Here is a 10,663-nt window from a genome sequence, read left to right as displayed (position 1 = left end):
CCCGTGGGCATGTATTTACGAGAAAATGTGAGGTTTGAATTACATTTGTTGTAATGTAAACGGATCTCTTCTGACTAACTTCTTCTGAGGTACAAACATTGAACTCTGTTTCTTGTACAGACGGAATTCCTGGCAACTTTGATACAGTGTATGAAATGACTTTGTTCCTGCACTCACACATATAAAGTATAGTAAAAACACAACCAAATTCAGCCAGTAGTGTACTATTTTTTCCAAATAATAGGGGGAAATGGTTAAATATTGTAAAATGTTAGGCATTTTTTAAACCAAAAAGGGAATGATTAGCAACAGTGGAAACTGAACAAAATGTCCTTTCACACAGTGCTCTTAGTCTGGTGATTGGATTTAGTCAGATACGAATATTAACTTTACAGAGAGGCCATTTCTAATTTTTTTTCTTTTGCATTAAATTAAATTATTTTCCCTTTGACAACAATTTGTCATACATTGCTGCTTTTAAAAAAATGTTCAAAATCCACAGAAATGTAACTTGCCATTTCGGTCCGTGTGCGGATCTGGTAATTGGATTTTCCGTTCTGAAACGGGTACTGAAAAACAAAAAACGAGTGGTGATTTGATTTTCGTTTTAAAATACAAAAAATAAAATTGAAATACAAGGCGTTTTTCCTTTTCATGATCAAAAAGGGATATAGGATTTTTTTTAAATGCTTTGATTTTCGTTTTATATTTAGAATAACAAGAAAGTAAATCAGTAAGAGACAGAAACGAAAAAAGGTCCGTTTTTTCATTTTCTGAGACCGGAAGTGGTCATCAGCAAGTGTGGAGCCAAACGACAACAAGATTCTCAGAGGGCGGAGCCAGAGAGCAGTGATTGGTCAGACCATAGATAATATAGAAGACAGCGCGCTAGCGTATCTAGTCTATGTATATCTATGGTCGGCACGTCTGGTAGCATCTCTGGCTGCTGTTGATCTTGTTTTTGGAGTAAAACACGGTAAGAAGATAAATACTTCTAACCTGTAGCGTTGTTTTGTTGTACGTTAAGTCAGCGACTTGTGAAGAGTTGTGTTTTGTCGTGTTTGAGCAGTTGGTCCGGACGCGTTAGCTAGCTAAGCGGCTAAGTTAGCTAGCGGGCTAATTAACACAGGTGGCTAACTTACCGCTGAACACCTGTGTTAGTTGCTGCAGCAGCTGTCCGTCATTATTAGAATGACCTTCTCAACCTGTATTTCTCTGCTGTGTATTTTAGCTTTTAAAAAAGTTATTTTACTTTAAGGTTAACTGAAACCCGTTGAGCTGCACTGAAGTTTAACATTCAGCTGGTTTGAATTAAACCGCGCTTAACTTAACATTGCGCAACATTACCTCTCTGAATCTCCATAATTTCATTAAATTCCTTCTCTCTTCCACTGCTCAAGTTCAATCCAGTATATAAAATGACATTAATAGTGAATAAACTAACAACCAGCCATTGTATTTATTTATTACTGCATGTATTTGTAGTAAAACATGAGTTGAAACATCCTACTTTTGGATCTAGAACTGCACAAGCCGTTCATTTTCAGTCACCTGATGAGTTAAACTCCCCTTTTTATGTGAGGTTGAAGCAGAAAGTCTGAGTTAACAAAGAAAGTTCTTTATAATTTGCGATACCTGTTATCTCTGACTGAGGCTTTAGTTTTTGTTGAGCTGATTTACACGTAGAAACTTTGTTCAGGAAAATTTCTCAGTAGCTCAGAGGACAGGCTGCTTTTTACACAACCTTGTAAGAGAATGTCTGTCAATGCTTTCAGCAGAATTTAGAAACACAACACTTCCTAAACAGATATTTTGAGGCTGTGAGGTTGAACGTTTGAGAGTATATCAGTGTGTTTGTTTGTGGTCTTTCTGTTTCTAGGTGGAAGCTGAATTAGTGAGGATGACTCCTGCTCCTGTCATCTCTAAGCTCCTCACACATCTTTACCTGCACATGAGGAAAATCACTCCTGTAGAATGCAGGTATGTTTGTCATTATTATAAAAAGATGTTGCCTGGTGACCTGTCAGAAACCCATTATACAGAGTCAGCCAAAATAATGTTTACACACATCAGGAAAAGAAAAACTTGCATAAATATTTCAATACCAAATTTATTCAGACATCACGAGATTAATAAAAGTTATCTTTGGCCTCTACAATTACAAGAGGTGCTCAAAGTGGTGGCCACTGGCTTCCAGACATTTCTGTTGTGTTGTAGACGTCACTTGTTGATGCTCCATTCATGAGGGTAGCGCCATCTGTTGGGAAAACATCGTACAACAGGACACAGAGTTATCGTGATTTGATCAAACTTAGAAAGAGGAATCTATATGTATAGAAGTACTTATACAAATGAAATATTTATAAAAGTTTTTCTTTTCCTGATGTGTGTACATTATTTTGGCTGACTCTGAACTTAATGAGAACAAAACTGTCATTTAATTGTTGCTCTGAAAGCTTCTTTAGTGAAAACCAGCTGGTGTTCTGCTTTGAAACAAACTGCTGTTGAGGTCTGTGTTTTTAGGTTTAACCCCACAGTTTCTGAATGAACTGATAGTTGTTTTTTTTCCTGATCAATGTGGACGTTATAATTGATGGTAACATTTACTGATCATATAATCAGCATGACAATATAACAGTATAACATTCTGACCACCTGACTAATACTGTGTTGGTCCCTTTATGCTGCTAAAACTCCTCTGACCCAGTGGTTCATCAGAACCTCTGGGGATGTCCTGTGGATTCTGTGGATCCTGTGGGTTGCAGGGTGGGTCCTACCTAGACCAGGCTGATCCTGGACCATCCCACAGATGCTCAATCAGATCTGGATGTGGGGAGTGTGGAACCCAGGTGAACAGCTTAGCTCTGTCGTGTTCCTCGGACCACTCCTGAGCAGTTTTAGTTTGTCCTGCTGAGGGTGGCAGCTGGCATCAAGGACTGCTGTTGCCATGGAGACTAGGGGGTTGTTTGTCCTGCAGTGTTTAGGTGGTGGTACATGTCAAACATCCACATGAACGTCAAGGTTTCCCAGCAGAACGTTGCATTAGAACAAGATGATGGATGTTGTTCTCTTCAGCTGTCAGTGGTCAGAATGTTGTGGCTGATCGGTGGATCTGTCTGCCTTTACTCTGACATCCAGAGTTATACAAAAGTGTAGTATGTGTGCAGTGCAGAAGAGATTTACTTTATTGTATGCATTTTTTTTTTTTTTTTAAGGGAGAGCATTTTTTTTATCCACCTGAAGAAGACCTAATCTTTCCCTTCAAAGGATAGTTAATTGTTACTACGGCTTCCATAGTGGTCCCATCAGAGAAAATCATATCCATATACAGATTTTTATTAATTCCAGGGCTGGTTCAGTAAAGATTATAATAATAACTACATCAGATAATTCTTGGTCGCAGTTGGAATTTTGCAGCCTGAGAGATGGTTGAGAAGGTTTGCAGTTCTTGTTTTAGCAAAATATGTTATAATAGAAGATCTTTATTGTCATTGTACATGAAATTATCTGCAAACCAGCAAAGTGTATCAGTCTGAGGTATCTAAAAATAAATAAGTAAAGAAAAATGCTTCTAAAGCCAATAATAAACAGAATATTTTGAGGGAATATTCTAAAAAGGAAAGAAAAGCTCCATTCTCACTCCTCTCAGGATAAACTGTCATTAAAATTGACTTTAAATTTAGCTTCAACACGAGATAAAAACATTTACTTTCATTACTGATGTTGTCAAGTTTTAATAAAGTTCATGCTACTTTTATAAAATGATGAAAGTGAATAAATTGTATTTCTGTGATCTGTGTTTGATTTCTGTCTTTTCTCCTGTCATCCAGATGTTCAGAGGGAGATGATGCCACATCTGGTCCAGCTGATGGAAGGTCTTGAAGTTCTCTGACTGGCCTCGACTGAAGATGGTCGTCTCACTGGATTTAAGGTTCAGATGCTCAGTAACAAACTCCACCAATGAGCCAACAGGGAAGCTTTAGGTTTATTAAATGTTGCTATGAAGGTTTCGCTGTTTTTCTTTGTGAATGCAATGTGCTCCAACTGAAACTTGAATTAGAACTTAGAAGTAAATCCTTCCATCTGAAAGGATTTAGTTGCATTAATAACCTCATAACATTCTAATTTTTATTCCAGTCTTGGTTGGAAATAGAATCTCTGTATTGATTCAGGTAAAAACTGAACTTCACAGCATGTTGGAGCAAAACAACCAGATGAAAACTGTGATGGTGTTGGATTGTCAGACCGTAATGTTGCAGCTCAAAGCAGCTTTTCTAGCTCAGTTCATTCTGACATTCAGCTATGAATCAACACAGCAGATGGTGATCCATGCTGTGGAAGTCTCACATCTCCTGATTTAATGGAGCTGCTTTGCACTTTTTACACTGTTTATTCACCAACACTTTATTTAATAAAAGTCCCATCTAGTTTTTATGAGGAATGTGATGTTTTAATTTCTCTGTGAATAACTGCAGTCTAATGCAACAGCTGGAGTTGTAACATCTGTCCTGATATTGATCATGAAGTATTGATCAGAATACTTATGGTTAGCAGTCATCCCTGAAGTTTTACATTAAAATCTTTACTTGTGTTGTGAACTTTGGTAAGAAGCAGAAACTTTAGCGTTGCCATGGATACATGAGTGTTAAATTCTGTCCATGTTTCCATTTTGGGAAATGCAGTCCAGTTCCAGAATGTGGAGGAATTTAGTCTCACAATCACAGACAACAAATATTATCTGAAAGTCGGGTTATTGTTGTTTATCAGCACAATACAAAAAGATTAATGTTAGAAATATTCCAGTTAAGACTCTAGAATATCATGATTTATGTAAATTTACCTCAATAATATGAATGTTCAGGTTAAGATTGTACAGTGATATTTATTATGTAAGTTTAGCTGATTAAAGTTTATGACTCTGCACTAAAATATTATTTAAATTGACATCATTATTATAATATTTAGGGTCAGACCCTACAGTATTGAGATTAAGAAATCAAATATTCTATAAAATGTAAATACACTGAACTCATTTGGATATATTTAAGTGAGACTCTACAATATTATTTGACACAAATCTATCTAAATCAAAATTTTAATAATTTTCACGCCAAACATTTACTGGACTGATTTAAATATTAAAATCACTCCTTTCTAATCCTCTGCTGTACGTTCAAACCTGAGGCCTTAAATAGAAACACACAAGTATCTGATTGAAGGAACTTCTGCAGAGTCCTGGTTCCAGAACATGATGATAGAATTATAGACAAACTTTAACAAAAGCTGCCTGAGAGTTTACAGGTTTTTATGTTGGATTTCTTCAGTAATTTAATGAGCGTTATCAGCAATAATCAAGTGTTCATTTGATGAACTTCATTTCCTAAAACATCCAGAATTGGAGCTCATATCTTTGGCAGCTGTAAAGTTTCTGCTCCTTCAAAGTTCACAACACAATGAATGAATTCCTAAAACACTCTCAATGCTGGAGAGCGTTTGTGATGCTGAAGCAGTGACCAGTTTTTCTGTTTCTTCTCTGGAGATGCACAATGAGGGACGTCTGCAGAGACTGAGAAAGAGTCTCACCACATCCTGACATGAGGAAAAAGACTTTATTGAAGACTACAATGAGAAAAACTATCAGACAGCAGACGGCTGCATTCAAGGTGAGCTCTGAACATTTGATCTGGAACAGGAATTCAATAACGGCAGCATGAGCTTCATTTCAGTCTGTAGCTGCTGAATTCATGGATGAATCATCTGGCACTAGAGAAGAAGACCATCAAACATCCACGTCAGCTGATGGAGGTCCAAGAGTCTCACCAAACAACCAACCTACAGAGTGAAGACCTCAAATCTGATTGGACGGCCTCCTATTCAGCCACATGTGTGAACAAATGCCTCTAAGCTGATTTGTTTTCTAAAATAAATCTAGTTTGAGTCCTAATCTATGCCTGTGTGTTTGCTTCTTTACACCGCTGTTAACAGTTTAGGCTGTTAGATTGTTCCAGATAAGACAAGTACAAGATTCTTCAGAGCCGTTCTACCACGAGCCTGACAGGAAGAACTCCAACAGCTACTGAATGTTCCTGTGGTTCCCTCAAGGCTACAGGAGGAGCCCTACGAGGACGAGCCGGTCCACCTGATGGTGGCCAGTCGCTGCGGTTCAAAGCCAACACCGACTACGTGGACTTCTACTGGACCACACGGAGGCCTTCAAACCGGACCAACAAGTTCAGCGACTCCCCGACTCGTGGGTCTGAGGACGCCGCCGAGCCTCGGTCCAGCCGGCCTCCTGTCTGTGGGTGTTTGAGTGCTGAGAGGTTTGTGGATGCATGTGAACGTGTCTGTGTTGAAACAGCAGCTTTTGACTCAGTAACGCCAGGAAAAACCAAGAGCTCCTTTATTTGTGACTTCCACTAAAAAAACTGATGAAAATAAGTTTGCCAGGGTTCTGACTGATAACAGATTATTAAATAATGAAAATAATCGTTTAAATATTCCTTTAAACAATCCTTTTAGGTCTACATTTCCTTTACACTGACTTCTTGGTATATGTACAAGTATTTTGGGTGGAATATACCATTAAGCCCGATGTTCAAGGGTTCTTCTGGGAATATACCATTAAACCAACCTTTTAGGTAAATGTTCCAGGATGTTGGGTAGAATATACCATCAGATCAACCTTTTAGGTCTACATTGGAAGATTTTAGAGTAGAATATTACTCCAAACCATCCTTTAGGTCTACATTTAAGGTGGAATACTCCTTTACACCAAGATTTTTTGGTCTACATTGAAGGATTTTAGGTGGAATATTCCTTTGAACGAACTTTTTAAGTTTATGTTCAAGGATGTTGGGTGGAATATACCATCAGACCAACCTCCAAGGTCTACAGTAGTGAATTTTAGGTGGAATATACCATTAAACTCACCTTTTAGGTCTACATTGGAGGATTTTAGGTGGAATTTTCTTCCAAACCGTCTTTTAGTCTACATTTAAGGATGTTTAGGATGGTATATTCTTCCGAACCAACTTCTCAGGTCTACATTTCAGGTGGAATATTCCTCCATACTAACTTTTTTGGTCTACATTGAAGGATTTTTTCTAAACCACCCTTTCGGGTCTATATTTGAGGTTTTAGGTGGAATATTCCTTTTAACCAGCCCCTCAGGTCTCTTTGAGGATTTTGGATGGAATACTCGGTTAAACCAACATTTTAGGTGCATGTCCAAGGATTTTTGGTGGAATGTTCCTTTAAGGTGGATGTTTGAGGACCTTGTAGGTGGAATACTTCCTGAAACCAACCTTTTAGGTCAACATTCAAAGATTTAAGGTGGAATATTCCTTTAAACCAACCTAAATTTCATGTTTTGATCATTATCAAGTGAGAAACCTCAATCCAGACTCCTCATAATGACGTTTGAGATTTATGCTGCTGTTATTTGTTTAGTCCAGACTAAATGACAGAAATCCACAACTGTAATTTTATTTCAGGACTCGGTTATTAAATGTCAAAACAATCCATGTGACTCTAAAAACTCAACAGCTGTACAAACTCTAAGATTAAACTCTCCACAAGGATCCAAAATAAGTTGGACTTCTACATGAGAGCTTTAATTATTCTTCATCTACTTCCTGAAAAGTTTGGTCAATAAAAAAGACAAAAACTAATATTTTCAGCTGAACTAAAGACAGACTGTGATTTTTCTGCTCACATGTTGTGTTGTTGTAAACTTACTCTTTTAAATAAATACCCATCTAACCCCCTGGAAACCAGCGTTTGTCCTGTTTTTGTGTTGCTCCTCGGCGACCCTAGACAGCCGGGTCATAATGTTTTTTGAGCAACACACCATACTATGACGTTTTTACAATGATGGTTCTACTATGGAACCAGTTTGACATGTTCAGGTGTTCTTTGTGTGAAAACTCAGAGATTTCAGGTATCAGAAGGTGGTTTTCAACTTTCTTTGTTAACTTTGTGCCTCAACTTTAAACTAAATTTCCTTCACTAAGCCAGCCCTCTGGCCTTCCAGTAAGCTGTGTTCCTATTGGCTGTCCAGGTGGCTGCTTGGTGTTATCAGGAACACCTGAGCAGCTCAGTGTCTTCCTGCTTTATTTGGCTGCAGTGAAACATTTCCTCTGCTTCTCTTCACCACAGAACCGGGTTTGGCTCTGTTGGTTTAGTTTGTTCTTTAGGCGTTGGCTTGCAGCTTCCAGCAGTAAAATCGTCTTTAATGTGTTTCTTGGTGTGTTTTAGGGCTTTGTACTGGATAGTTGTCTTGGTAAATGTGGTTCTTTAGCCACAGTTAGCACATGGTGCTAATGTGTGCAGTGATTAGTGGATTTGGTGCAGCTGAGTTGTGTCTTTATCTTGGCTGTAGTGAGTCTTTAGAGGTTTTTGGTCAGACACATTCTGTATTCTTGTTTGTGAACCAACGTTGGTTGTCCAGAAGGTAAGAGTTCCTGTCCTGATTCTCTGTTCTCAGAGGTTCTCTGGTAGGCTGCAGGAGACTTTAGCGTTTGGGTTGTGCTAGTTTGGTTTTTGTACGGTTTCATTTGGACGACTATCTTGAGGCCCCTCCATGTGGTTTAGTGAGGTTTTCTGGAACAGTTCTACAAAGCAACCTGCAGCAGAAGAGACTTTGAGAGTTTTTAGGAAGTTCTGGAGACCAGACTTTAGAGCAGCAGAAACATTTGTCAGCAGTTTGAGCAGGAGAAGGTGAGCTTCAGAGTAGAAATGAGACGGAAACCTTCTTGACCCGTGTGGTGAGGTCCTGTACCAAGAGTTTGAGCAGGTTGTGAAGAGTCTGTAGTTCTTTGGTCTGAAAGCACAAGAAGAGTCGACTCATTAAAGGAGAAAACAGGAGATATTGTTGGTTCTTCTGTCGCTCTGCAGTTTCCTTAGACTGAATATCAAGTTTATATTTTAAATGATTTCCCATGTGAGCCCAAGAAGACTTCAATAAACTCCCTCCATCCCCTGGACACAACATATTTTATTACCATGTTAAATCTTTTTTTTTTTAAATGTTTTTGAGTTTTAATCATAGTTTTAGCATAGTTTTTTTCTCTTTGCTTGTTTAGTTTTGTCATCTGTGTAAAAGGTGCTAAACAAATAAAGTTGAATTGATAAACTGAATAATTGACTAACTCATGATTGTGACAACAGAAGTATTTTCATTGTGATTTAAGGGTTTATTTCATTTTTAAGGTTGGGGTTAAAATCTTGACAGAAAAAGAAGATTAAAGAAATAAACTACATAACAAAAAGCAATTAAATCAAAGGAAAAAAATTAATACAATAAAACTTTTAAAAAGTTTTATTATTAAAAAGTATTTTTTAAATGTTTAATTATCGAAAATATTTTATCTGTAATTTTTAATATTTGTATTTTAAAAATTTTGTTTAATTTCATAATTACATGTATTGTATCTTGTTTAATTATCTAATTCAATATTTTGTCTGTTTAATATAGTTAAACATTAAATACAATTAAATTATATTAAACAGACAAAATATTGAATTAGATAATTCAACAAGATACAATACATGTAATTATGAAATTAAACAAAATTTTTAAAATACAAATATTAAAAATTACAGATAAAATATTTTCGATAATTAAACATTTAAAAAATACAATTAAACAAGAAGAATATTAAACATTTAAAAAAATACAAAACATTTAATTAGATTATTAAACCTTTAAAAAGACAAAACATTTAATTAAAAAATTAAATGTTTAATTAGAAAATTAAATCTTAAAGACAATAAAACTTCAAATAGGAATTAAACAGAAAATACAATGAAGCATTTAAAAAGAAAATTAAACATTAAAAGGTGGTAAAACATTTAAAAAGAAAAACCTTAAAGATTTAATCGAAAAATTAAATATTGGGAAAGAAAAAAAAATTTCAAACAAGCCGATAAAACATTTGAAAAAACAATTAAACATTAAAAAGACAAAACATTTCGAAATCAAATCAGACATTAGAAAAGAATAAAAGGTGAGAAAAGAGCAAAACTAAACATTTAAGAAGAATCAAACTAAAGACAAAACATTTGAAAAGACACCAGTTAGACTTTAGAAGATCAAATTAAACAGAAGAGACAATAAAACGATCAAAAAGAGCAAAAACAGATAAAGTCTTAAAGTGTTTTCTAGTCTGAAATGAAAACATCAAGTTGTTTCTTCAAACATTTCCTCTTTCTATGTTCTTGGTTTGATTGTGGACAGATTTACTAAGAACTCATTTCAGAAAACTGCTTTCCAGATAAAGTCTACTAGTAGTTGAAGGCATTGATCAAACTAATGTTACCTTCTGATCTCCACAAACTTTACTGTTCAGTGAAGAGAATCAAAGTTTGTTGAGGATTTCTAAAAAACCCACAGGTGAAGGTCTGAGAAGAACTCAGATGGATGGTCTAAATGTGAAATCAAGACTCATGGTCACAAGTTTTAAGGCTTCTGTTAACCAGAAAGTTCAAACTAACAGAGAAGTACTGAGAAACTTTTAAAATTTCAGTCCTCAGACTGTCTGAAGGTTCAAACTAACAGAGAACTACTCAGGAACTTAGAAGATTTCAGTCCTTGGACTGTCTGAAAGTTCAATCTAACAGAGAACTACTGTGGGACTTAGAAAATTTCAGCCCTCAGACTGTC

General features: G+C 36.3%; 1 long non-coding RNA gene across 4 annotated transcripts; it reads left to right on the top strand.

Moving 5' to 3' along the window:
- The first annotated feature begins 676 nt into the window (after nucleotides 1-676).
- Nucleotides 677-9,141, top strand: LOC129347892 (uncharacterized). 4 transcript variants are annotated; one of them, XR_008600214.1, is made up of 5 exons: nucleotides 717-976; nucleotides 1,880-1,980; nucleotides 3,831-3,931; nucleotides 5,540-5,884; nucleotides 5,986-9,141. It is a non-coding gene; the product is annotated as an uncharacterized LOC129347892 (long non-coding RNA). The 4 variants fall into 4 exon arrangements; XR_008600211.1 differs by having other exon boundaries at nucleotides 711-976; nucleotides 5,540-9,141; XR_008600212.1 differs by lacking the exon at nucleotides 1,880-1,980 and having other exon boundaries at nucleotides 677-976; nucleotides 5,540-9,141.
- The last annotated feature ends 1,522 nt before the right edge of the window (nucleotides 9,142-10,663 follow it).

Source organism: Amphiprion ocellaris, chromosome 3, assembly GCF_022539595.1.
Source record: "Amphiprion ocellaris isolate individual 3 ecotype Okinawa chromosome 3, ASM2253959v1, whole genome shotgun sequence".
NCBI classification, from domain to species: domain Eukaryota; kingdom Metazoa; phylum Chordata; class Actinopteri; family Pomacentridae; genus Amphiprion; species Amphiprion ocellaris.
Note: the sequence above shows the minus strand (reverse complement) of the source record. Positions and strands in the feature narration are given on the sequence as shown.